At 37.5% G+C, this 25,733-nt stretch overlaps 1 protein-coding gene across 1 annotated transcript in view; it reads right to left on the bottom strand.

The window, feature by feature from the left end:
- The window catches only part of raraa (retinoic acid receptor, alpha a), a 271,680-nt gene that overhangs the window by 145,755 nt on the left and 100,192 nt on the right, over positions 1-25,733 (bottom strand). Inside the window, exon 2 of the mRNA XM_067429615.1 lies at positions 14,404-14,460. The gene's annotated coding sequence lies outside the window, so the exon portion shown is untranslated. The remainder of the gene's footprint in view (positions 1-14,403; positions 14,461-25,733) is intronic.

Here is a 25,733-nt window from a genome sequence, read left to right as displayed (position 1 = left end):
ACTATGGTAAGTACATGTCACATATGTAACAAGGACACTGTAAAATAGTGTTACAAAAATAAGTTGCAAAAACATAAGGCAACCATGTCATTTTTCCAGTGAACCTGTGTTGAATAATAAAGCCAGAGTTGCAAAATGCAGATATTTAAACTTGAGATTTTCGGTAACACTTTAGCATGGGGAACACATATTCACTATTAACTACCACTTTTGCCTCAATAAACTCCTAATTTACTGCTTATTAATAGTTAGTAAGGTAGTTTTTGTAGCATGCAAGTTTAGGTATGGGGTAGGATTAAGGGATGTAGAATAAGGTCATGAAGAATAAGGCATAAGGCATTAATATGCGCTTTATAAGTACTAATAAACAGCCAATATCCTAGTAATATGCATGCTAATAAGAAACTAGTTAATAGTTAATACCTGAACCTTAAAATAAAGAGTTACCAGATTTTTTTTATTGTATTTTTTTGCTTTATGCCCCTTAACTGTAGTAAAACCACCTATTACATTATCAGAAGATGACGTAAGACTGAAAACAAAAAGAAATACACAGAAGGATACTGCACTAAGCACAGGCTGAAATATTCAACCTGAAGTCACTCACGTAAAGACTGAATTAGACTAAAACAAAGAGGTGATGTTGCGCTGAAAGCCTCTGCTCTGAAGCGCTCTCTTTCACATTTGCACAAAACTTTCATTAGCGTGGATGGCAGGGTGCGAGAGCAGCCATATCTGTTCCATTAGCGTCGCTCACCATAAATCAGACTAATCTCTCCTCGAGGGCGCACGCTAATGACACCGCAACTGCCATCGCCACCGCTACCCTTAACTCACACGCACCGGCTTCTGTCATTACGCCACCCACCCCGCCCGCCCCCGCACCAAACCCAGATGAGCCAGATGATTGGTCAAGGGATAAACAGACTGCTGCATACAGGACACGCCCACCAGAGGAGGAAAAATACATTCCAATGTCTTTTAGAGCTGCAGAACAGTTCTGAGCACAGAAAAACATTACGGACGGTTGGCGCAAAAGTGTAAATTCTGTCATAATTTATCATTTTTCATATCATGAGCAAACTTGTATCATTCAGTAAAACACAAAAGAAGATGAATGTACATGCTGCTCTTTTACACAGTCTCATTCAAACTCCCGAATAGTCATAAGTGATGTGCACCATTTGGTGACAAGACATGCGATAACATTATTTCAAACAAGTTTGATTATGCATATATGCAAATTCCATTTGAGAGCTACAGCGGAGGGGAAGAAGATCAGCGGATGATTACATACATTTGGGTCCCGCTCAAATGTGTCTAAATAAAAGCGGGCTTCCCACACACAAACGTACGTGTCATTAGTATATGAGGAAAAAAATTGATTTTAACTGTCGGGCTCGGACATAAATATTTTAATGCCTGACGGGCTCGGGTCAGGTTCGGTTACTGCTCTGTCGGACGCGTGCCGGACTCAGAAAAATGCGGCCCGATCCGCACTCTAGACTCTATAGGTCATTTTTCAAGCACTTTATTACGACCTATATTTACGTTTTAAAGTCATGCTGGCTTAAAAATAATGACAGTGTCGTGTTACGTATGACTGTCGTTACTAATCAAAATGCGTGTTCATTTTAATGCAATGTGTGGACTTTTTACCACCATTTGTCATATTTCCATTTAGCAAAAATATTTATTTTAATTTACAACTACAACTACACTTTATGAGCACGTGTTCCTTCACGATTGCAGGATCACATGTTGTTGTATAGTGCAATGCTTTACCAACAGAGCTATGCAAACCTTGAAATATTACGCAGATAAAAGGGAAAATGCTTTCAAATGAAAGTGTCCTGCTGTCAATAGGAGCACAACTTTAGAAAATGTACGTTCCTATGGGTCGTATTTCAAGGAAGTGACAAACGACCTATATAGGTGTATTGGTTGGAGGACATGTTGAAAACTCTCCTGATACTAGAGTAAGAATTACAGAGGAATACAATAAAGCATATTTTGTTAACTTTTGGAGTTGGGAAGGGTTCAGTTTGAGCAGATGTTCATCACTGTCCTCGTCAGAGCTCATTTCCCAATACGTTCAGCATCTGGATCATATTCGCCATCTCAAACAAGTTATCAAAACTATAATTTTCAACATCTTCAGCGTTGAGTGTAATGTCACTTAATCATTGTGAATCAGACATTGCCACCTTGGAATAAAGGTGAATTGCACGCTTGTCATCAAATATTTAATTATTGCTGTGCAGAAACAAATATATACTTACACTGTTACAGAGCTTGGGTCGTTAGCGACCCTATACAATTTTTATACAAAAAATATTAGTAAAACAGGCATTCTTTTATAACTGTATTATTTTTTTCTTGTTATCTTGTTTATAATCAATTGAGGAATACTAAGAAGCTTGATGTTTAACTTTAAAAAAAAAAAAAAAAGAAGGAGGAGGGTAGTGAATGGTGTCCTGTGGCACTAAAGACCCAAGGTATGCATTTAAGGGTGAACAGCTCAACTTTTTAAAGAAATTTGTAAAGAAAGTTATTTCCTGGAGAAATTTTTGTTTGAGCAACCCTAGTACACATTTAAGGCCCCAATATACTCACTGATGAAGCTCTGCTTCGTTCTTCTCTTAAAAGAAGTTTAAAATACCTTAGCAGCAGTATACTGCAAACATCCGGAAGCCTCTCTTCATTGCTGGGAGTGGCATTTAGATGAATATAAATATGCAACAAAATACATACCAAATATGAAAATTGTTAGAAAACAGCAGTTAAACGAGTAATAGGCTATGGAGTAATATGGAAGGCGGTCTGCCGGAAGCTAGATATTTTATTTTATAACGTTTTAAATATGGATATTTTTTCTTACAAAACCCCATGTGGAGTATGTTTATGATGGACGGATGTGCTTTTTTGAGCTTCAAACTCAATGGACCCCATCACTGCCATTATAAAGCATACAAAATTCTGGATATTTATTACCCTCTGATTGCGTTCATCAGAAATAAGAAAGTCATACACACCTAGGATGGCTTGCGAGTGAGTAAATCACAGGGTCATTTTCATTTAAACTACTCCTTTTAGCAGTTAGGCACAAGCTCAGCAATTTGCCTCTCCAGTCAAGCCATTTTATTTACATAGCATTTTACAAAATAGGCTAAATTAAAGCAGGCACTGTTACAGTATTAAACATGAAAAGTGTATAAAACAGTACGCATTTTACCTCACCGGACTGGGGTGCATTTCCTGTAAAATGACGTACCATGTTGCATCATTGAAGAAACCAACTAGCCAGTCATGACTGTTCCCGAAACCGTACTGTTGCAAATCTGCCGTTCAACCAGGGGCGTGGGACTGGGGGGATAAAGGGTACTGAGTAACCAGGGCCCAAGGCAGGGAAGTCCGTTTTCTATACATACACATACATGGTACGGGGGGCCCAGCAAGATGGTTTGTACCCAGGGCCCAAAATTTGATGCTACGCCCCTGCGTTCAACCACTTATGTTAATGATGTCACGCAGGTGGTGGAGTAATTACTGCTTTTAATTAATTATTTTGAGATCACATTCATACTAGATTTTTTGCTATAAATTATGGACATTTTTTTTCCCAGATTTAAATCGGCTCGTTCTTACACACTAGAGCAAGTTCGCACATGTGCACTCTTAAAGAAACGGTGCTTTAAATCTCTTGACAAACTTAAAAGACATAAATGACATGTTTATGTGTTCGAAATAAAAGATATAGATTGCACTAAAATTCAGCTTGCTTATTTTGCTCAAGATAAGGAATTAAGTTCACATGTCATGCAAACAAGAAATTACGTTTCTAACCAGAGCGCTGTCGTTGCAACCACACAAGTGTTCAATGCTGTTTGTTGTGCGTTGGAACTATGGTTTCGGGAGACACGACTGGTTGAACTATGTTGATGAGGGAACTTGAGACCATAGTTGGCTAACGATGATTTTGGGAAACCCAGCCCAGAATGGAAAAAATGAACAGGAGAAGATTGCCATGCGGAAGAAGGCGGAGCTGCAGAGCAAACCAACCTATTATGCATTCGTCACAGACCAATGGTTTCAAAGGTGTTTACAAGCCGGAGCAAACCTTTTTGTATAAGATGCCTTTTTTTCTTTTTTTTGTTTTGTTAACACTATATGACACTGATCCTAACAGAAAGTGCAGCTCTTCAGGTGAATATTTCTTTTATTTGCACAGGTCTGTTGAGTTCCATCCATCTATCTAATTTTTGTGGTTATTTAAATGTCAAAAGTATATCTAGGTTTCAATAGCTCCTAAACCTTCTGCATTAATGATATATTTACTTAGACTGACAAGCCAGACCCACATCAAGATGTTTGGTCTGGAAACTCACCATTGACAGGGCTCAATCTGAGGGGCGGGATAAACGGTTGTCTTTCAAACTCCCTCTGCACGCGATAGGATAGCGCTACACCAACCAGAACAACAAAGGTGAAACGAAGCTAGCTGATAGATTCAACTTTCGCCGTATCTGCTCGGCAAAACTCCGAACACATCTTCCCTTTTTAAGAATGACTTCAGTGCCATTCTTTGTTCTTTTCTCAGAGAAAAGCTTAACTCCAAGTCTTCCAGAGTCGCAGCCAAAGCTGATTCGAAAGACCGCCGTTCGCCAGCTTCTGTGTTTACTAGTAGCACGCAAACGCAACTCTGCCGTCATTATGTTAAGCCCCGCCCACCGACTCTATACAGGATGTGATTGGCCCGACCAGAGTTTGGTTTTTACAGCTCAGAAGTGTATTGAGAGTTGCTAGACGGTACTCGCGGCAGATTAGATTTGCTGTCGCTAGGGCGCGTCTACATTTCTAGGCTAGTATTGACTCACTATTTAAAATGTTGTTAATTTTGAACAACAAAAAAAAGTTACATAGAGTACCTTTGAATGGAAGTCAGACCCCTATACACCATAAACATAGGTCACAATGTACTCTATTAATCTGAAGTGATTTTTCTATGTTTTACCTGTATTTATATTGCATTGCATTGTGTTGTGTTGTGTTTTATGGTTAAAGGAAATGGTATACATTACATGTACTTACTATAGTAACAACAGTAAATTATTCATAATTACAAGCAACTGACATATGTATATAATTACAAGCAACTGGATAATGTCCTGGCAGAACATTTTCATCACCTTTTCCTTTTTTATATGATTTTTCTTACGATGTGTATTATTATTATTATTATTATTATTTATTTTGTCTTCGAGTTTGAAAGCCCCTGGTCATTGTTTAATTTTATTGTATGGAAAATATCAACTTGGAGATTCTTAAAAAATATCAACTTTGGTGTTAAAAAATTAAAACGAGTTTAGAAAAACATGAGGGTGAGTAAAGTATACCAGAATTTGCATTTTTGCATGAACCCATAAACAACCTCACATTACAAACAAAACTAACCCCCACACGCCATCACACACACAGAAAACCCAACTGGAAGCATCATCTTTCTCTCTTTCTATATCACACACACACCGGGCGCTGATATTACTCATGATGGATAGCTCAATAGCGCCCAGCGCTGGGTAATGTGGCTGTGTTTTGATTGGGTGCAGAGTGGGCGAGTGATTAGCTTTCAGGATTTATGATTATGGCTTATCAAACAATACACACAGCGTGGCTCTACTACACACATGAGGTATCATGGGTAATCAAACAGCGTGGCTTATCCATTGGGAAATACACACAGGATTGCGTACAAAAGCTCCCAGCATGGGTCAACTGTATTTGAGTGAGGCACACAACACTCAACAATACCGGATCATAAAACAAAATTAAGCAATTCTAAAACTATGATTTAAAATTGCACAATGACAAGAGTGTACAAAGGACTACTAATAGACTGATATATTGTATATTTTTTAATAAGTTTCTTTGATTGGACAGTTAACAGACCCTACCCCACAAACATGAATCTCACAACAATTTTGCAAATCAGCATGAATGTGCTCAATAATAACTTTGTACCATAATTCTTTTTTAATGTGAGTACAATGGGACTGTAACTAGAAACAGAATGCAGCCCTACCAACTTTGTTTATGCATTCCAGTTCACTCATCACACTGGAAATAGAAAGTCCAGCATATTGTGGGATACAGTGTGTCAGACAGAGCTGTATAGGTCTATTGTACATTTTGCCAATTGTATTAGGTCACTAGGGAATTGTGTGCATAGGACAGCTAGACAACTGAAAACCGTATATATACTACAGAAATAGTAGGCTATGTGTATGGTAGTAAGATATTCTGTTACAGCACAGCAGAGACACAAATGAGTATTCACCAAGGGCTCGTCTGCATGGCCCACTGCTTAGAGTATTTTTAAAGCTTTCTGTAATAAAAATGAGTGCTATAAAACTATAGGTGTGACCATGTTCTAAGGATTTGGCATATAGTGTTTGGAATGTATGGATGTGCTAAAAAGAGTATACACCAGGCTACAGTACAGAGTTTAATTGTATTGAACATGCCCATGCAGTGTACTTTAAATCAATTTAAAAAAAAACTGTACTTGAAGATAATATTACAGATAATATTAAATTGTTAGGGCTGTTAAACTGAAAAAAGGGTTAAATTGACATGTTAAATATTTAATGCAATTAAAGCTGCGCTATATAACTTTTCCGTCTGATAGAGGGCGCCTATTCAAAACAAAGGCGTAGTTTCTGAACGAATAGGCTGTTTCCAGTGTGCTGTATCAAGGCACCTCAGTGGGAAGTCTGTGGGAAGGAAAAAGTGTGGCAAAAAACGCTGCACAACGAGAAGAGGTGACTGGACCCTGAGGAAGATTGTGGAGAAGGACCGATTCCAGACCTTGGGGGACCTGCGGAAGCAGTGGACTGAGTCTGGAGTAGAAACATCCAGAGCCACCGTGCACAGGCGTGTGCAGGAAATGGGCTACAGGTGCCGCATTCCCCAGGTCAAGACACTTTTGAACCAGAAACAGCGGCAGAAGCGCCTGACCTGGGCTACAGAGAAGCAGCACTGGACTGTTGCTCAAATTTTGCATGTCATTCGGAAAACAAGGTGCCAGAGTCTGGAGGAAGACTGGGGAGAAGGAAATGCCAAAATGCCTGAAGTCCAGTGTCATGTACCCACAGTCAGTGATGGTCTGGGGTGCCATGTCAGCTGCTGGTGTTGGTCCACTGTGTTTTATCAAGGGCAGGGTCAATGCAGTTAGCTATCAGGAGATTTTGGAGCACTTCATGCTTCCATCTGCTGAAAAGCTTTATGGAGATGAAGATTTGGTTTTTCAGCACGACCGGGCACCTGCTCACAGTGCCAAAACCACTGGTAAATGGTTTACTGACCATGGTATTACTGTGCTCAATTGGCCTGCCAACTCTCCTGACCTGAACCCCAAAGAGAATCTGTGGGATATTGTGAAGAGAAAGTTGAGAGAAGCAAGACCCAACACTCTGGATGAGCTTAAGGCCGCTATCGAAGCATCCTGGGCCTCCATAACACCTCAGCAGTGCCACAGGCTGATCGCCTCCATGCCACGCCGCATTGAAGCAGTCATTTCTGCAAAAGGATTCCCAACCAAGTATTGAGTGCATAACTGAACATAATAATTTGAAGGTTGACTTTTTTTTGTTTTGAAAACACTTTTCTTTTATTTGTCGGATGAAATAATGCTAATTTTTTGAGGTAGGAATTTTGGGTTTTCATGAGCTGTATGCCAAAATCATCAGTATTAAAACAATAAAAGACCTGAAATATTTCAGTTGGTGTGCCAATAATCTAAAATGTATGAAAGTTTAATTTTTATCATTACATTATGGAAAATCATGTACTTTTATCACATGCTAATTTTTTTTGAAGGACCTGTATTTAGAGATGGTACAATTTTTGTAAGTATATTTCCAATATACTATTATATTTATATATATTAGAATATATTTGAAATACAATCAAGTATAATATATTTTCACCCGGGGACTATCTTATATAAAAAGTATTTGGCTATACCTCTTCCTGGGTTGACATTTAATTTGGCAACTTTAGGCAATTTAAATGTATCTGTTGTTTAATGTTGATGATCACATTATTTTACATATGCATTTGCTTATGTCATTGCTTGTTTTTGATTCTTCTTCGCCTGTGTTTTGATCCGGAGATTTTGTACTTTTTCAGAAGATGCATAATCGCATGGAAAACCGGAAAACTTCAATGGTGGAAAAGCGTTGTATTGTAAATTATGGAAAATTCTGTCAATGGCGGGGAAAGCATTAAACCATTAAAGTACGACATGAAGCAAAAAAAAAAAAAAAAAAACTCAAATCTGAATTTCTTTTTCACAAGAGAAGTCAAATTTGAAATACTTTTCACCAGTAAACTAATTTCAATTCTATACAGTATTTTCAGACTGCAAAATTATATTCATCAAGAAATGTATCGTATTCAACAAGAAATGTTCCGGGTTTAATAAAAGCAAAAATTAATGGCAAAATTTGCTCATTGGCCCCTATCCATCATGGCCTCCTAATAATCCCCATATCCTGATTGGCTTCATCACTCGGTCTCCTCTCCACCAATCAGCTTGTGTGTGGTGAGCATTCTGGCACAATATGGCTGCCGTCGCATCATCCAGGTGGATGCTGCACATTGGTGATTGGTGGTGGCTGAGGAGATTTCCCCCTTCTATATGTAAAGTGCTTTGGATGTCTAGAAAAGCGCTACAGTCCCTGACAAAAGTCTTGTCGCTTGTGTACAAATTGACCTAAAGTGCCGCTGAAATATATTTCTAATCAAGATTTAAAAAAAAGAAATGGCTCATTTTAATCCCACTAGCTTTTGTGATAATGTTTCAGTGAAAAACTAAACTTTCAAAGAGTATTCTAATATTCACAGCTTGGTAAAGCCCATTGAGTCAATTTTTGCAAAGACATAAGTGTTGTCACCTTGTCATATGAGCTTCACCTGTGACTAATAATGGATCAATTAGGTCTCAAGTGTGTATAGAAAGAACCCCAGTACACTAGACCTTCACATTAACTGCAACTAGACCTCTGCAAACATGCCTAAGATTCACCCTGAGACTAAAGTTTTGATTATCAAGAGGCTGAAGACCAGATCCACTGCTGATGTGGCAGACACCTTCAATGTGTCTCAGCGTCAAGTACAGAGGATAAAAAAAAGATTTGAAGATACTGGAGACGTTTTTGACAAGCCCAGGTCAGGCAGACCCCACAAGACAACTGCTCGAGAGGACCGTTTGTTGGCTCGAAAATCCAAGGCCAGCCCATTTTCCACTGCAGCAGAGCTCCACGAGACCTGGTCACCTGAAGTCCCTGTGTCAACCAGAACAGTTTGTCGGATTCTGTCTCGAAATGGCCTCCATGGTCGAATCAGTGCCCAGAAGCCAGCACTAAACAAAAGACAATTGAAAAACCGTGTGGCATTTGCCAAGGCCCACAGTCTGCTAAAAGGATGGACGCAGAAAAAGTGGCAGAAGGTGGATTTTTCAGATTAATCTTCTGTTGAATTACACCACAGTCGCCGCAAATATTGCAGGAGACCTACTGGTGCCCGAATGGATCCAAGATTCACCCAGAAAACAGTGAAGTTTGGTGGCGGAAAAATCATGGTCTGGGGTTACATCCAGTATGGGGGTGTGCGAGAGATCTGCAGGGTGGAAGGCAACATCAATAGTCTAAAATACCAAGAAATCTTAGCTACCTCTTATATTCCCAACCATAAAAGAGGCCAAATTCTGCAGCAGGACGGTGCTCCATCGCATACTTCCATCTCCACATCAAAGTTCCTCAAGGCGAAGAAGATCAAGATGCCCCAGGATTGGCCAGCCCAGTCACCAGACATGAACATCATTGAGCATATGTGGGGTAGGATGAAAGAGGACGCATGGAAGACGAAACCAAAGAATATTGATGAACTCTGGGAGGCATGCAAGACTGCTTTCTTAGCTATTCCGGATGACTTCATCAATAAATTGTATGAATCCTTGCCAAACCGCATGGATGCAGTCCTTCAAGCTCATGGAAGTCATACAAGATATTAAATTTGGATCTCACAGCACCACAACTTAATTTGCTGACATATTTTTGTATTTGCAGTAAATTTGTTCAATTTCTGTATAGGCGACAAAACTTTTGTCTTGCCAAAATTTGACCTTTCTGTCTTGATTAAATGATAAATATTTTTTCTGTGAAAATTATTTATTTCAGTGCATTAAACATCATTTGGGAGGGTTTTAGCTTTTCATATAAGCTATTTCTAACACCAATAAATAAATTAAAAGTCAGGTTAATATCAGGTATTTCTAGAAAATAGATAAGCGACAAGACTTTTGTCAGGGACTGTATATAAATGTAATGAATTATTATTTTTATATATATATATATATATATATATATATATATATATATATATATATATATATATATATATATATATATATATATATAGCATTGTCATGAAGAAGAAACTGTGATGACAGTACACTTCATAAATCTGGTTGTAAAGACCATAGGAAGTCTGATGCTTAGGGATGCATATCTTTCTAACAGGATAGAGACGCTTGCAGCGTTCTTGCCAAAAGTGACGTGCTTTTTTCTCCAGGACAATGAAAATGACTGAAAACATACTAACAAAAGTGACTCTAGAGTGGCTAAATAACAAAACATCATGTCCAGGAGTGGTCTACACCTCACTCCCACTGAGTATTAAAATGGTAATATGTCACTGCTTTAATTGCTTCCAATGTGTTAACCAGAATAGTTCACCCAAAAATTCCCTTCAGAAGGCATTCATTAACCCACTGGAGTCATATGGATTACTTTTATGATGGATGGATGATCTTTTTGGAGCTTCAAAAACTCGGGCACTATTCATTGGCATTACAAAGCTGGGAAGAGTCAGTCAGGATATTTTTTTAATATAACTCAGATTGTGTTTGACTTAAAAAGAAAGTCAGATGGTTTGAGGTTGAGTAAATTATGGAAAATTTCATTTCGGGGTGAACTTTTCCTTTATCTCCCGTGGGTGAATAATGTATTATTTTTGATTTGAACAAATGTAAATGTACAATTCTGAAAAACGATTGCCAAGTATTGTATTGCACCAGCTGGATGAAACAATAAAGCGCTGCAGGGATGACATGATTTTATAGGCAAAGTAGAATTACGAAAGTTAGCATTACCATTACCCTGTTTCCCTCAACAAAAAGCCAAAAGCATTTTTCCATTGGCTTTTGAATTATTGCAGAAAATAAGCTTTGTGACCAACACAAGTTTATGATTATTTTATGTTTTGTAAATCAAGATAATCTTCACAAATGACCACAACTTTTATGTATTTTAAAGCCTAAATACAATTGGCAGAAGAAACAAAAATGAAAACAAATGGTTACTAGACTTCAATGTGTGGGGTTTTACTGAAGTGTTTTTATGTTGTACAATAAAATGTGAAAATATATTGAGCATGTGTTAACTTCAGGCATCTAGCCAAACCCCATTGACTTTGGGATGATAGAACTGGTGGATCAAAAATGCTAACTCGTTTTACCCCTGGCGAAAGTGCATTTAAAGGTGCCCTAGAATGATTTGAAACAATATGCTAAATTGTTCTCTGATATCTACATAGAGGGTATGTGGCTTATTTAAGGGGAAAATTTGTCCAGATACAGTTTTACAGGTCCATTTACAACCCTAGAAATTGTCCCTAAGATGTAATGGTCTGTTTTTGCCTTAGTCATGGAAGAGTCATGAATATTAATGTTGAGCTCTGCTCTGATTGGCTTATTTCAGCAGCTTACTGCAGTTCAGCAGTGAGTCCTGACCGTCCTGACAGAACACAGACAGACGTAGACTGAATGACACTTTAAGCAGAACATCTCAAATGGAGATTGCTAAAATGCAGCTTACTTGTTTATTGGTGTTTTCAGATCATTCGTGTGCGAGAAAGAGCTCACGTGCTTGCGCGGTTGCCAGACATCAGTAATTTAAATCCCCCAAACAGTGCTTTTCTGTGAAAAGAAACCCGTATACTATCCGGTGTTTACTATCTGACCAAAACAAGTCCAATCTGGCAACCATATGCACGCGAGCTCTCTCTCTCTCGCGCGCGCAGATGATCTGAAAACACCAATAAACAAGTAAGCTGCATTTCAGCAATCTCCATTTGAAATGTTCTGCTCAAAGTGTCATTCAGCCTACATTTTAGACTTGTCTTTTTTGTCAATGATATTGCATGTTTATATAACGTTAGTCACAATGTAGGCTAACGTTACGCAGTGACTGTGATGTACTCTTAATACAAGCATGCAAACACATCATAGGCCTACTTCAGTTCTCAAAAATATAAATATATAACTTATATTTTTACAAAATGAATAGCCTTGTCAAATGACTGTTGTTTTAACTTATATGGTGGAAAAGGTGACGTTTGCTAGAAGGATCGAGTGAACAATCTGTAAGCAAAGTATCTACGGTTGTATTTTGTAATACAAAATAATATTAATCTGTTATTAGACACACTATTTAGTTTGGTATGTTACTTGGAGTTTCCTATTTTTACTGTTCTAGCATATTGCGTTATCTAGACAATGCTGTCTCTCTAAGAAACTTTCAGTTTAATCAGAAATTGTTTAAACAGTCAATAAGTTAATAAAATCGCTACTTACTGCTTGCAGGAATATAGTTGCCCCTTTCTTCAGTTTAAGACGTTGAGCGAAGCTTGCTTGAAATGGGCCGAACAAACGAACGATCTTGAATTAAATTGTTGTGGTATCCGATTATAATCAACCTCAACCATGACTGTTGACATATGAAAAGTCCAGACGTCCCCTGCACAGCCTGAACATGACGTGTCATGAGAGCCATTTTCGCTATCCTCCAGTGTTTGGACAGATGAAAATGTTATGGGCGTGCATATAAATGATCCCCAATGCTTGTGTCACGGTTGGCCTTATATTGAGAATCACTTATTTTTCTGTGGTGTTTTTGATTCACAAGATTTTCATATGAAGTAGGAGGCAATGGTGTTTGAGACTCACAGTATGTGATGTCCATGTACTGAACTCTTATTATTTCACTATGGCAAGGTTAATTCAATTTTACATTCTAGGGCACCTTTAAGATGTGTCCAAATCAAATTTTGCAAGTTTGTCGGATGGTCTAAAAGGGTTGTCCCTATTCTCTTAATGAGTAATGAGATATTTACATGGTGAGCGTAAAGACTGAACGCTGCTCCAGAGAGGAATCCTTTTATTTTATTTTATTTATTTTTTTGCGCGTTTGCTGCTGTGTGTAATAAGCAGAGTGTGTGTTGTGCACCTGCCTATAGACGCATATTACTAACACGCTCTTTATAGGGTAGTTCACTCAAAAATTAAAATTAGACCATGATTTACTCACCTTGAAGTCATCCAAGGTGTATATGAAATTCTTCTTTCAGACGAATAAAATCAGAGTTATATAAAAAATGTGCTGGCTCTTCCAAGCTCTATAATGGCAGTGAATGTTTGTGTCGTTTTTGAAGTCCATAAAAGTGCATCTACCCATCATATAACTGCTCCGCATGGTTTCGGAATGTTAATAAGAAGCAAACTTTATAGACTAAAATAACTAGCTTTCGGCGGTCAGTGGTACGCAACGTCCATATTTTTTACAGACTATGGTCAATACGCATGCATCAAGGGTTCAAGGGTCAAGGATTACTCTTTCGCCATAAGTCAACTTGCGTACCGCTGACCGCTGCAAGTTAGTTATTTTAGTCTATAAAGTTTTAAATATGGATATTTGTCTTAATCAAACGTGCCATTTCGCTTCAGAAGGCCTTTATTTACCCCCGGAGCTGTGTGGAGCAGTTTTATGATGGATAGATGCACTTTTATGGCCTTAAAAAATGACACTGCCATTATAAAGCTTGGAAGAGCCAGGACATTTTTAATATAACTCTGATTTTTTTCATCTGAATTTCATATACACAAGGATGACTTGAGGATGAGAAAATCATGGGCTTATTTTTGGGTGAACTATCCCTTTAAATACATAAAAATAAAACATTCTTTTTTCTTTAGATCAGGTTTTTGTTGGTCAATGGCACGATTGTTTTTAGTTGCTTCAAAATATTAATACGCCAACAATGAGCCTGAACACACCTTGTTTTCAGACCAGCACCCCATGTGCTAAAAGATGGGTGCGAGTGCATTTGCTATTTAAACAACATGGCACAGGACGTGAAAAGGCTAATTGCATCAGATAGAAAAAAAAGAAAAAAACTTACGTCGTGCCGCGCCTGCCGCTGCATTGCGCCGGCTGTATGAAAGGTCCCATTATGTACAAGTATAATGGTAAAAAGTACATGTGAGTAAGATTGTATTCATACCTGGTTCATTGTGTTTTTCTCGTGAGGGGTCAATCCTTACAGATCACATGTTTGTTACTAGGGAAGAGAAAGAGAAAGAATTAGTTTATCTTTGGAAAAAGAAAAACCCACAAGAAATGATATCTTTTTTAAATGTTCAATTGTTTCTTTCAGACACGATTAAACGGAGACTTTCGCTTGAGTCTCCCGTTTCTCTCGTGTTTTTACTAAAAAAAGCCCCCAGTAATCTCATGAGTAGCCTCTGTTATCAAAACATATCTCAACAATGTTTTAAACTGATTTGTCAAGATGTCTGCTATCAAAACTCATAAACCTCAAATACCTCACTTCAAATCTTCCAGCCTTGAATCCTTCTATGCCACAATATATTGACAAAATCAGTTAGCAATTCCTAACTCATACAACACATTATAAATGTTCATTAAACCTATCTTTATGTTTTATTAAATGCAAAAAAAAAACTTAAAAATAGACTAAAACCAATCTAAAAAAATACCAATTCATGAGTTCACACTTACATATAATTTATAGAGAGTAAATTTAAATGCGTATTTTGTGTGCTGTCCGGGGGAAGGGCTTTGAGCTCGGACTTCGGCCCGAACCCAGAGTTCCGTTCCCCCACCCCCAATATATGTAAGTAGTCATTTGGAACTAAAACAAGCAAAATGTGGAGAAGGGATGGTGGAGGGATGCTGATAAACTGTCAACAAAATGGAGGTAAGACAGCTGCGTATATATACACCTCTTTTGTTGATTAGCTGAGCACTCTCCTGTGTCAATTATCTGAACGAGCTCCTCCCGAACCTTGTTTAATAAAAACATAATTTAACGTTATACCCAAATGTGTTTTTATGCTCAACCGAGTTGTTAGCTTAGCAACATGCTAAAGCCACTGAAGTCAATTGTAAGCCGAGTCTTCCGTGCACTGCACTGTAAAAATTTTTTTGCTGGTTTTTGTTGGTTTAACTTAAAAAAAGTAAGTAACCTGGTTGCCTTAAAATTTTTAGTTTATTGAAATTAAAAATTTGAGTTGATACAATGAAGGAAATTAGTTTAACAAATAGAAACTTAAAATATTTTTGTATCTGAACCACAAAAAAAATCTGATAAATCATGAAAATAGCACAATTTAGCATGTTTCACTGCGTCATCAGAAATAACACACACATAATTACCCAATATGCTTACAAAATCTTTTAATAATCTTTTAATAAAGGTTGTCGAATCTCAAAAAATGTTCATTGTATTAACTCAACATTTTAATTTCAATGAACTCAACATTTTAAGGCAACCAGGTAACTTTATTTCTAAATAATTTTTTTACAGTGTGGAAATAGTGTCGCTGTGTGACACTATTTCTACACTGTAAACATTTTTTGTTGTTTTTTGTTGGTTTAACTTAAAAAAGTAAGTAACCTGCTTGCCTTAAAATGTTGAGTTTATTGAAATTAAAATTTTGAGTTGATACAATGAAGGAAATTTGTTTAATAAATAGAAACTCTTATTGTTTCTGAACCACATATTTTTTTATTTTTATAAATCATGAAAATAGCACTATTTGGCATTTTTCACTGCGTCATCAGAAATAAAACACACAATTACCCAATATGCTTACAAAATCTTTTAATTATATTTTAATAAAGGTTGTCGAATCTCAAAAAATGTTCATTGAATTAACTCAAAATTTTAATTTCAATGAACTCAAAATGCTAAGGCAACCAGGTAACTTTTTTTCTAATAATTTTTTTCACAGTGTTCTTATCTGAGGTCTGTGCCTATGTGCACGGCATTTTAAATCAGTGAGTTTTCATTTCAGTGCCTATGAAGACAGCAGACGGAAAGGCAACTCGCTAGGCTTTGGGACAGATTTAAAATGTGTTTGCGCATGTATGAGAAAGAAATGTTTGAAGAAGAAGACAAAAGCAAGGCAGTTAGGAAAGGAAGAGGTAGGGGAAAAAGAGAGAGGAAGGGGGCTGGAGGAAAAGAAAAACAGGACAAGGTCCATTTTTCATCCCTCCTCCCTTGTAGCATTCATTCATCCATCCCCTCTAGTCTGACACAAGCTGAGAGACTAATGTCCATTGTGTCTGAGTGTGTGCGTGAGTCTCGCATGTTGCTTTGTCTGAGATGATTTCTTCTCATACGCAAAGATAGACTGTGTTACAAAACCTAGTGAGCTGCCTCACTGCCGGCATAGTCTTCAGTGGCAGCACCCTCGCTGAAATGGAATCTAATATGTTACAGATTTGAAATGATTTACAGCTCCTCACACAACACAGCTTAGCATGGAAGAGATGGCTCACAATGTTAGTAACACTTTACTTAAAGCCGTAATTGTATAAGGCATTATGAATATATTAATACATTACATATTTGTATAAATAACATTTTATAAAATGTATTATAATATTTGCAGATTCATCTGAAAGTTCGTCATGTATTTTATGCAGATTATATGTATTAAATTTTATTTGATATTATTACACGGCTCTGTGAAAAACTTGATTCTGATTGGTCAATCGCGCATTCCAGCGGTACGTTATTTCCAGATAACACCCGCTCATACGGGTACTACGAGTTATCTTGACCGGTACTACTTCTATGCTTAACGCTGGCGCCATCTTGTGGCTTAAACAGCCGTGGGTTACAATGGAAGACTTCAAGGCAGGTTTCCTTTATAACGTTTTTAATATAGATATTTTTCTTACACAAACGCATCGATTCGAATCAGAAGGCTCTGTTAACGCATCGGAGTCGTGTGGAGCACGTTATTTGACGGACAGCTGCATTTTTTATGGACTTCAAACACAACTAACGTTACAACAACTGCTTGGATTAACGTTAGCCTGGACTTTTTAAATATAACTCCGATTGTATTTGTCTGAAAGAAGAATGTCATATACACCTACGATAACTTGAGGGTGAGTAATTCATAGGCTTGGTTTCATTTTTGGGTGAACTAACCCTTTCAGCATTCATTTTCAACATTTAGCAAGGGCATATGGCAAATCTTCAGCAATAGATAAAGGCTTAAAGCAGGTTGGAACTGTTTTCCTTCGCGGAAGCTTTGCGTAAAAGCTAATAAAATATTTAATCTCGAGACAATATTTAGTGTCTAATAATTATATATTTGAGACTAGTAGCCATGTAATAAGCGGGATAATGTACACCCAGCCGGTTTTTATCGCAGAATAAACCCCTTCAGAGTGATGCAAGACCCCTCCGCTTCGCGTCGGGGTCCTGATCACTCTGTCGGGGTTTATTCTGCGATAACAACCGGCTGGGTGTACATTATCCCTTACTTATATTTTAGGCATAACACAAGTGTTACAATTATTATAACTGTGGTTATAATTATCTATGCAATGCATTATAATGTGCATTACAAGGCATACTTTATGCATTAAAATACTTATAAAGGCTTCATGTAAAGTGTTACCAACTTTTTCATTAGAATGTTTATATAACCACATAAGAATTGCATATACATATATTTAGTTTGAATATATATTTGTTTATTTGTTTGTTAATAAAACATACAGCTTTCAAGGGTCAAGGATTACTCTTTTGCCATAAAGTCAACTATATATATATATATATATATATATATATATATATATATATATATATATATATATATATATATATATATATATATATATATATATATATATATATATATATATATATATATATATATATATATATACACACAGTGCCTTGCGAAAGTATTCGGCCCCCTTGAACTTTGCGAGCTTTTGCCACATTTCAGGCTTCAAACATAAAGTTATAAAACTGTAATTTTTACTTTTTTAACAAATCAAAAACTGAAAAATTGGGCGTGCAAAATTGTTCCGCCCCTTTACTTTCAGTGCAGCAAACTCTCTCCAGAAGTTCAGTGAGGATCTCTGAATGATCCAATGTTGACCTAAATGACTAATGATGATAAATAGAATCCACCTGTGTGTAATCAAGTCTCCGTATAAATGCACCTGCACTGTGATAGTCTCAGAGGTCTGTTTAAAGTGCAGAGAGCATCATGAAGAACAAAGAACACACCAGGCAGGTCCGAGATACTGCTGTGGAGAAGTTTTAAGCCGGATTTGGATACAAAAAGATTTGCCAAGCTTTAAACATCCCAAGGATCACTGTGCAAGCGATAATATTGAAATGGAAGGAGTATCAGACCACTGCAAATCTACCAAGACCTGGCCGTCCCTCTAAACTTTCAGCTCATACAAGGAGAAGACAGATCAGAGATGCAGCCAAGAGGCCCATGATCACTCTGGATGAACAGCAGAGATCTACAGCTGAGGTGGGAGACTCTGTCCATAGGACAACAATCAGTCGTATACTGCACAAATCTGGCCTTTATGGAAGAGTGGCAAGAAGAAAGCCATTTCTTAAAGATATCCATAAAAAGTGTCATTTAAGTGTCTCTTCTATCATCTTAAATCAGTGTGTGTGTGTGTGTGTGTGTGTGTGTGTGTGTGTGTGTGTGTGTGTGTACAAGAATGAGTGAGTACTCACCAAGGTGAACACTTTGACATTTTCTATGTGTATATGACCTTTAGGCATGCCCCCCCTTTAGGCGTGCAGACGAAGACAAAGGCTCACTACTCTAAGTGCGTGCACAGAAACATCCTGTTAGATTCAGTTCTCTTTCGTGGCTTATTGCGCTTTTATATTTATTTTTAATATCACATTAAAATCAATTTTTTTTAATATCTCATGGATCCATGTTTCTTTATTAAGAACTAAAAACTAGAAGCCACTAAAAGCTGCATGGATTATAATACTGGCATAAATACGACACATTTATACTCCATTAAATGTCTCTACGGCAAAAGTGAAAGTACCCAGTGAAATGTTTCGAAATGCTGCTGGGATTCCCTTGTCCACAAAAGACACGTTGTGTCTGATTTTCTTTTCTTGAAAGTTAGATGTTTGGCTTTTTATGCTTTCATTGGATAGAACAGTATACAGATCAGACATTAAAGGGATAGTTCACCCAAAAATGAAATTTTCATTTATTACTCACCCTCATGTCGTTCTAAACCCTTAAGACTTTTGTTCATCTTCGAAACACGAATGAAGATATTTTTGATGAAATCCGGGTAGTTTTGATGAAGTTTTTGTGCGCAAAAAAACAAACAACAAAAATAACCACTTTATTCAACAAACTCTTCTCGTCTGTGTCAGTCTTCTACGTTGGCCAGCTCCTGCGTCAGCATCGCACACATGCTTTGTGGTTCTTACATGAACAGCATTGGTCAATGGTAAGTCGCTGTTCTGGTGTAGCTCTGGCGTAATTCGGAAGCAGAGGACTGTATTTACTACGGCAATAGGAGATTGTCACAAGAAGAAATTGTTGGACAAAGTTATTTTGATTTATTTTGTTTTTTTTGCACACAAAAAGTATTCTCGATGGTTCATAAAAATAAGGTTGAACCATTGTAATCACATGGACTATTTTAACGATTTCTTTACTACCTTTCTGAACATTGACAGTTACATTGCTGTCTATGGAGGAGTCAGAGAGATCTCGGATTTCATCAAAAATATTTTCACTTGTGTTCCGAGGTTTAGAATGATACGAGGGTGAAAAATGAATATCAGAAGTTTCATTTTTGGGTGAACTAACCCTTTAAAGCTTGGGGTGGAGAGAGGGGAACGGGATCAGCTAAGAACCTCATGCCGAAAATCAAACTCAAATCGCCAGAGTTGCACTACATGCCGGATCGCTGCCCATGAGGCTATAGGCTCTTACCAATTAGTAATACATTTGATATGTTTTAATATGCAATTTCGTTCTTGTGGACTTAGAATGGCTCCGTGCGCATTTCCGTTAAGTACATGAGACCGAAGGGTGTCCCATTTGTCATTTTAGGTGCCCTCGATGTTCACTGGTGCGAGCTCTGCAGCAGACTTCTTCCCAACAGTCAAAGCGGCGTTAAATCACAAAAGAGCGGACTCGTAGGAAGACCACAAGTCTTGGAGTCTTTCGCAATTGCATTCTGGGTTTGTATTCAGATCATTCTTTCCAAATGTCACATGCTATGCTGCTTTTGAATTTGGCCCATTTTAATCAGCCAAGATGTTCCATTGCATAGGAACTACTTGCACACCTCTACTCAACAAGCTAAATGATTCAATGTATCATTTATGCTCAAATGGTGCAAGGTGAGTTGCATGAAATGTACTTTTTTTTTAATGAACTTTACAATACGTGTCTACAAGCACTAAGCTTCTTGAGGCTGAAAGTTATAGCAATTTTACTATGATCTCATGGCGTTGTATCTAATAACACCTCTTAGCTGTGGCAAAAATTACTGCAATGAAACCTCTCGTAGCTTACTGGCTATATAAACTTATTCAGTACTTGGCTTATTTGCTAAAACAGAATATGTTTGGGCATTTCAATGGGAAAATTAGAAACTGTACACATATTGCCCAATTAAATGATCTTCAGTCCTTACAGGTGTGTGAGAGAGACAGACAGAAGCACATTTGTGAGATAAACAATGAGTGAATTGACTGTGTGCTGAAGCATTATACAGCATTCAGCACAAGCCAAGTCCATCAAATCCATCACACACACACACACACACACACACACACACACACACACACACACACACACACACACACACACACACACACACACACACACACACACACACACACACACACACACACACACACACACACACACACACACACAGCAATGTAGGTCAGAATAATACATCAGCTCACAGTCAATTATACACTGCGTGTGTTTACTTTCTGCTGGTTTTATGTGTGGGTGGACAGCAGGAGTTAAACATGTGCTCGAACACGTGTGTGTGTTGGGGGAGGGGTGGTTCTGGTAAACCCCTCATTGTGGGGACAAAATGTCCCTCCAAAATGGCATTAGGCAATATCCTAAATCCATATCCTTCTGGGGACATTTTTTTGTCCCCATTTGGAAAACAGCTTATAAATCAAACTAATTGATGTTTTTTTTTTAAATCCTCATATCCTGTCCAGGACGACCACTGCCCTGCAGAGTTTAGTTCCAGCCCTAATCAAACACACCTGAACAAGCTAATCAAGGTCTTCAGCCTAACTAGAAAATTGCAGGTAGATGAGTTTTATAATGGTTTGAGCTAAACTCTGCAGGGCAGTGGTCCTCCTAGACAGGATATGAGGATTTTTCCAGAGAACTCTGGGTTAAGGGATAGAATATACAGTTTGATAAAAACATTATGTCTATTGAAAGTCCCCATAAAACATGGAAATCCAGTGTGTGTGTGTGTCAGTGCCAGTCAGTACGAGCATGTGGTTTAGATTCAGTGAGCTGGCTGCACTGCTGGCGTCTCTCCAGAGGGAAAGACCTTCACAAACACACACATTTCTTTAGCTTACTGCCTGTTCTTTCTCTGTCCTGACACTCCTCTGTCACCACCATCAATCCATCTATCACCGCGGCAAAACCGGTAGGAAAAAAAGAATAACAAATAAGATCTCTTTAAAGTCTCAATTGTTTTGCATGGAGATTTCTGCATTTCAGATATTTCTCCTGTAAACAGCCTGTTTCTCTTTTGACAGCCATTACATATATGATATGATATCACCCGTATAATATTATATATATAAGGAACATACAAAAAACGGTCCCACTTTATATTAAGTGGCCTTGACTACTATGTACTTACATCAAAAAAAATAAGTACAATCTATTATTGTGTTCATATTGCAAAACACTTTTGCTAATATTTTGCTAATATAACAGGTAAAGTTAGGGACAGGTGTGGTGGTATGGGCTAGTTTAAAGGTAGGTTTATGTGTAAGGGAAGTGTCAACAGTGCTGTTATAAAAGTCATTACAGAAATGAATTACAGACATAATTACAAGCAGGTAATTTTTAAAAAATGTAATACAATTTCAAAACGTGTACATAAGTGCATTGTATCAAATAATTAATTTAAATGTTAGTACATAGTAAAGGCCACCTAATATAAAGTGGGTTCATTTGCAGAATTTGGAACTAAGTGAAAAAAGTCCTACGCTAATTCATTATATTAATACACTAATTCAATCATTGCATCATCACTGCCCATTTCCTTTCAAAGACTCAATGAGTGCTGTATTACATTTATAAAAAGGGTTACTACATAATTAAAATATTAAGGACACACATTTTCATTAAAACCATTTTATTATGTTCACTGTTATGGTTATGATTAATCTGTATTGATCAAACAGCATTCATATGAACTCTTCACTGTAAATGATCTCATCTTATTGATTGTTTGGTTGTTTGTATTGATATTATTAGTTAATATTATATAATCACACAGACGTGGGGACAATGCACTGAGATTTTGCCATTTTGTAAAACCTCATCGCTGCTAGCCTGATAAGATTACCTTAGTGACAAATAAGCAAAATTTGCAACAACAATAGAATCCAAACATTTACATTTAAAAGGCAGACAACACATCACTAGTCCAAACGGTTACACTGGCCTCAGGCCAGCAAGCCATCCTTACAGTTAAACCGTGGATTTTGATGAAACATTATTAAAGCAAACTGTTTTGGATTAATGTTCACTGATGAATAATTTACAATAAGACCGAAAACCATGTAATAAAGTAAAAAGGTAATTGATCTATTTTGATTACATGTTGATGTGTACAAATTATTGTGCTGATTATTATCAGAGATTCTTATCTGGTTCGGTGAAACAATTTAATCTCATCTGGACTCTCAGAATTCCTCCTTTACCTCAGTTTTTTTTTTGCCTGCTGTTTTTAGCTCTGTAAAAAGCTTTCCATTAGTCTGATACTGTACATAGCCATCAATCCACTCTAAATCTAATCACCCCCCCCCCCCCACACACACACAATTACTATACAAACAGACATGGAAAAACACATCAAACTCCACAACAAGATAAATACATAGAAGCTCTGAACAGAGAGAGAGAGAGAGAGAGAGAGAGAGAGAGAGAGAGAGAGAGAGAGAGAGAGAGAGAGAGAGAGAGAGAGAGAGAGAGAGAGAGAGAGAGAGATGTCTACTAGGAAGTTTTTGAAGGCAGTTTATATGAATTCATAGTCGTCAATGTTTTCCTACAATGTGTGTGCAATTTGGGGGCTAGTTAATAGAATAAAATTCAAATAACAAATAATTTTTAACTTACAATTTGTAATGTAGCTGCAAGCACCGATGACGGGCCCATGCCCTGGTGGCACAGGCTTCAACTGTGTACGACTAGGCAATATGTAAATGTTTTTTTTTTTTATTTATTCGTTTGAATTAAATGAATGCTCGCCATGGAAACTGAGATATCCCATGTCAGTTTACATTTAACATCTTCAGTGTAGGCAATGTAATCTTCATTTTCATGTTCAGAAAGTTTAGTGTGAATCGTATAAATCCCTTGGGAGTAGTAGTTAAAAATACAAATTCAAAATTTCAAACCAAAATATCTGACATCCTGTTGGTTGGAGCTAATGACTGTAAAGTAGGAAGTTCTTGGCTCGATGAGAACACTATATGTACCAAGTTTGGTGACTGTAGGTAGAGCTTAAACACCTCCTCTCCCCCACCATCCCCCCCCCCCCCACACACACACACTTTTGTCAAAATCCCTCTCCACACCTTTCCAAGGTTTTGCACATCTACTGGCCAACAATTGGGAGGTGTGTGTCAAGTTTCATGCAATTTCAAGCATGCTAATAGCCTAAGAAAACACAATAATATTATTACAATTTGATGTGTTGTCATGGCAACGGTATGTAAGATACAAATAATCCTTTCACAGGCCTATATCGGCTGTTTTTTTGACATTATACTGAGGAAGTTTGAAGAAAATCTGGTCAAATATGAGGGTGAGTCCAAATCATTTTGAAAAGAGCCACACTTCTTGGTGCCAGTTGGTAGCGCATGCCTCTACCTACATTTTTCCAACTTGTACATAAAATCCCCTGCAGTTTCCATCCAAAATGAACACTCAACGCAATGTAACCGCAACAACTTTGATTTCTTTTCACACAAATTTTGACTACGGTGGAAGATTATTGGTTAATAAAGACTTCACGTGGTTCCTTGGACAATACTATAATATGGTCTAAAACCACTTTTAGTGGATGATTTGTAAAATAATAAAATTTGAGCTTGTCTGACATAAACTTGCTCTGTAGCTCACCTAGTATATTATTGCACTTGCGATAAAAGAAAAAAAAAAGGCTAAAGCTAAACTTTTTTCCTCATGTTTGCTTTTGTTAACATTATCGGTTAGGTTTAGTGTGGAGTTTAGTGTAGTAGATGGTATGTTATTTTTAAAAACTGTAGAGCTTTAACCTTTAAGTGCCACCCACTGGACATTTAATAAAACATTTCCAGATTCACGTTCATCTGGTTTGGATCAAATTGAACGTGCTTTTTGCACCACTCACTGAACATTTCACTCGGAAAGTGTTGCAAAACGTGCAATAACCTAACACAATTATGCCATAAGCAAGTATTTCCAATGAGACTCACATGGCATTGTTGCCAATAAAGATTCTCTTGTTTATGTCTAAAGCCCACTTGGATATTTTAGATCATTAGATGTGACATTATGGTTCAAACCCAGTCTGAAAGCCGTTTCCTCAAGAGGTGCCTTCATACAAAAACGTTGTTCGTGAAGTCATTGACTAACTGGGCAGGAAGGCAGCAGCCTTAGTTGTCGGACATAACTGTCTCTCAACCCCTTCAGCCTAGAGCTGAACAATTACCTCTCCATCACACACACACAACACACACTGACAGACCCTATCAGACAAATGATCCTGGGGTCACCATGTGTGGCATTCTCCAAAATAACGATCATTCTGATCTACACATTTGATTATAGTCATGAGAAAATGTGTGTGTTTGTGTGTGAATAGCAGATTTCTCTAAAAATACTGATAGCTGCGCTGAATGTAGATTTGGCATTATGTCTATTTCTGTGAGCGTGTTCGAGTCTAAATCTCCAGCCCACACTCATGGTGTCAGGGTTCGGGGTGAGGTCCTGACTCTGATGACCAGAGGTTGCCCTGCACACTGCCTGAACAATAGTCCTGCATAAAACTCCACATTAAGCAGATCGCCCTATGAAAATACACACACGCAGTTCATTAGGGTAGCAGGAGAAAGCAACAGAAACATTTAATGGACATTTAATGATGCTTACGAAAAAGATATTAAAGCACTCATAAAGATTATGCATTCGAGTGGCTTTTCGTTATGATGTTACCGGTTTAAAATAATAGTGACAGCGCATTGTAGCTTAATAATGGTGACAATAGCATTGTGGGGCC

The sequence above is a fragment of the Pseudorasbora parva genome, chromosome 21 (assembly GCF_024679245.1).
Source record: "Pseudorasbora parva isolate DD20220531a chromosome 21, ASM2467924v1, whole genome shotgun sequence".
Classification (NCBI taxonomy): domain Eukaryota; kingdom Metazoa; phylum Chordata; class Actinopteri; order Cypriniformes; family Gobionidae; genus Pseudorasbora; species Pseudorasbora parva.
This window is presented reverse-complemented; position numbering and strand designations above follow the sequence as displayed.